The sequence below is a fragment of the Triticum urartu genome, unplaced genomic scaffold, assembly GCF_056163025.1.
Source record: "Triticum urartu cultivar PI428250 unplaced genomic scaffold, HENAU_Tu73 scaffold1589, whole genome shotgun sequence".
In the NCBI taxonomy this organism is placed as follows: Eukaryota; Viridiplantae; Streptophyta; class Magnoliopsida; order Poales; family Poaceae; genus Triticum; species Triticum urartu.
Window position 1 is genome coordinate 5,001 of NW_028260049.1, and position 3,784 is coordinate 8,784.

The window sequence follows — 3,784 nt, forward strand, 5'->3', positions numbered from 1 at the left end:
TCCATAAATTGCATATAGCAATAAATAAATCAGCAAAATTCTTTCTAATATTTTAGATAGAAGAAACATTTCTTCTATCTAAAATATTAGAAAGAATGTACCCTTCTATCCAAATCCAATTTGCATCGATAAAATAAATCCAAATTCCAGTAGTAGATGAATAATTGCAAATTTGTGTGTGTACGAGATTAGAATAACTTCAAAATAACTGACATAATTTTGTATTTTTCCTGATCAGAAAAATACATGAAAAAGAAAGGAGGTAGAAAAATTTTTGGATTTATGGTTAAAGAAGAAAAAGAAGAAAACAGGGGTTCTGTTGAATTTCAAGTATTCAGTTTCACCAATAAGATACGGAGACTTGCTTCACATTTGGAATTACACAAAAAAGATTTTTCATCGGAAAGAGGTCTACGAAGACTTTTGGGAAAACGTCGACGTTTGCTGGCTTATTTGGCAAAGAAAAATAGAGTACGTTATAAGAAATTAATCGGTCAGTTGAATATTCGGGAGCAGTAATTTAATCGTTCAAATTTTTTTCTTGTTTTATTATTTTTTTAGTAGTCTTATAGTAGTCTTAGATTTTTCATTTTGATGAGCCTCGCTTTGAGGAATTCATGGAATAATCCATTTTCATGGAATAATGAATTAAGGAAGAAAGGATATGAGTCTACCGCTTACAAGAAAAGATCTCATGATAGTCAATATGGGCCCTCAACACCCATCAATGCATGGTGTTCTTCGACTGATCGTTACTCTCGATGGTGAGGATGTTATTGATTGTGAACCCATATTAGGGTATTTACACAGAGGAATGGAAAAAATCGCGGAAAACCGAACTATTATACAATACTTACCTTATGTAACAAGGATATAGAGAGATTGTAGAAAGGGGATAGGATAGTTATTTTTGCAAGAGACTTGTTGTAAATTCCTTAACTTAAGAAAGAAAAAAGAATAAAAACACAGATACATAACATAAAAAAAAGAATAAATAAGACGAGATTCGACCTCCCCCTACATATTTAATTTCCTCTCCTATACAAAAACTAGCAAGACCCACTCCATTGGTAATTCCATCAATAACACCCTTATCAAAAAACTCCGTGAGTTCGGTTAACCCTCTTATACCGAGGGTAAAGACCCTAGTATAGAAAATATCTATATAACCACGATTATATGACCAACTGTATATATTTTTTTTTACTTGATCTAAAAATTCTTTTTTAGGATTTCCTTTGTAAAAAGAGTTTATTAAATCCAAATTCTGAAAAAAAGAATAAGCGGATCCATAGAAGATATATGCTATGAATAAACCAAAGATAGCTAGACTTACAGAAGAAATTGCATTAGTAATAAATTCATATGAATTTACAAAAGAATTAGAACTTTCCTGGGTAAAGTTTATTGAGGGAGTTAACCACTTTGATAATATGGTTAACTCTGCTATTCCATTACCAATTCCTCCATTATCAAAAGAGATTCCTATGAATCCAATGAACAAAGTGAAAAGTAGTAATATAAGAAGAGGAAATAACATAGTATTTCCCGTTTCATGCGGATAGGCAAAAGTTTTTTTAGCCCCAAAAGACGTAGTAAAGGATCCTATCCTATTTCTTGTATTACCTTGAATTTTTGGTATATTTTGTGAAAAAAAAGAAACTCCACTCTTCGTTGTTGATAAAACGAAATCCCTATTCACTCCTTTGGGTATCCTTTTTCCCCATAAGGATATTGAATACAAGGAACTCTCTTTAGTGCTACTGTAATTTTGAAAATGAACACGCAAATACCCATCAAATGTAAGTAAATATATCCGAAACATATAAAAGGCAGTTAATCCTGCAGTAAAGGAGGCTATTATTCCAAAAAAGGGCGAATACAACCAACTATTACTAAGGATTTCATCTTTGGACCAGAAGCAAGCAAGAGGTGGAATACCACAAAGAGAAAGTGTACCCCATAAAAAAGTAGTTCTTGTGATTGGAATGTATTTTCTTAAACCGCCCATAAGAACCATATTTTGACTTTTATCTGGTGAATATCCAACAAGAGGTTCCATTGAATGAATAACGGATCCGGATCCCAAGAACAATAAAGCTTTTGAATAAGCATGAGTGATCAAATGGAATAAAGCAGCTTGATAAGAACCTATACCTAGAGCTAACATCATATAACCCAATTGAGACATTGTAGAATAGGCTAAGCTTCTTTTAATATCTCTCTGAGCAAGAGCTAAAGTAGCTCCTAAGAATAGTGTTATTGTACCTACTAAAGAAATAAAACTCATTATCAAAGGTAAAGATATGAAAAGAGGAAGAAGTCGAGCTAGAAGAAAAATTCCCGCAGCAACCATAGTTGCTGCGTGTATAAGAGCCGAAATAGGAGTGGGCCCTTCCATAGCATCGGGTAACCATACGTGAAGAGGGAATTGTGCGGATTTCGCAACTGCACCAAGGAATAATAAAAAAGCACACAAAGTAGTAAGTAAAGAGTTAATTCCATTATTAGGAATCCAGTTATTAGCTATTTTGAACAAATCCCTAAACTCTAAACTACCTGTTATCCAAAAAAAACCTAAAATTCCTAATAATAGACCAAAATCCCCTACACGATTAGTTACAAAAGCTTTTTGACAAGCACTCGCTGCGATTGGTCGTGTAAACCAAAAGCCTATCAATAAATAAGAACACATTCCCACGAGTTCCCAAAAAAAATAAATTTGTATCAAATTGGAGCTAGTAACCAATCCCAACATGGAAGTATTGAAAAAACTTATATAAACAAAAAATCTCAAATATCCTTCATCGTGAGACATATAACCATCACTATAAATAAGAACCAGGATTCCTACAGTAGTAATTAGTATTAACATAATAGAAGTAAGTGGGTCAATCAAGTATCCAAATTCTAAAGAAAAATCATTATTGACGGTCCAAGACCATAGATATTGATAGATCGAACTTCCATTTATTTGTTGAATAGACAGTTGAACTGAGAATACCATAGCTATACTTAAGAGTAAAACACTAGGAAAAGCCCATATGCGACGAAGATTTTTTGTTGCTGTCGGAATAAGAATAAGGCCAAATCCCATTGACATAATAACTGGAAGTGGGAGAAGAGGGATTACCCATGCATATTGATATGTATGTTCCATAAGAAAAGAAATTGCAATTTTTACTTCAATTTTTACTTCAATTTTTCTATAAAATTGTTTCCGATTCACCAAACCAATTCTTATCTCTTTCTGAAAGAATAAATAAAAAGAATAAGAAAAAATACTGAAATTCTTAATTTTTCCAAAATTTATCTCATTGAAATAATTAAAAATTAAGAATGGGTTTAGTTGGTTAAATTAAAAAAGTTAATAAAATAACTAGGTAACGAAGTTATTTTATTAACTAAATAAAGATATTTATAAAAATAAAAAAAAAAAAGTGGAATCATTTTACTTTCTATTCATAATTCATTTTTATATTTCTTTAAAACAAAGATGAAACAGCTCTCTTGTTCCATAATTAACTGATTGAGTGAATTCCAATGAAAACCTATGTTTATAAGAAATTATCGAATAGTCCTTACTTCATATAGAACTAAAATTCTAATGACTATAAATTACCTAAGTTTTAGAATGTCTTGTTTAAGAGACTCAGTATTTTTTGTTTTGATTGGAATTCCTTTCCTTTATGGAATACCATTCTGAACTTAATTAACTATTTTCATTTTCCCTTCTTTTTATCCCCCCGTCTTATCTTATATGGGGGATAGGCTTCCATACCAT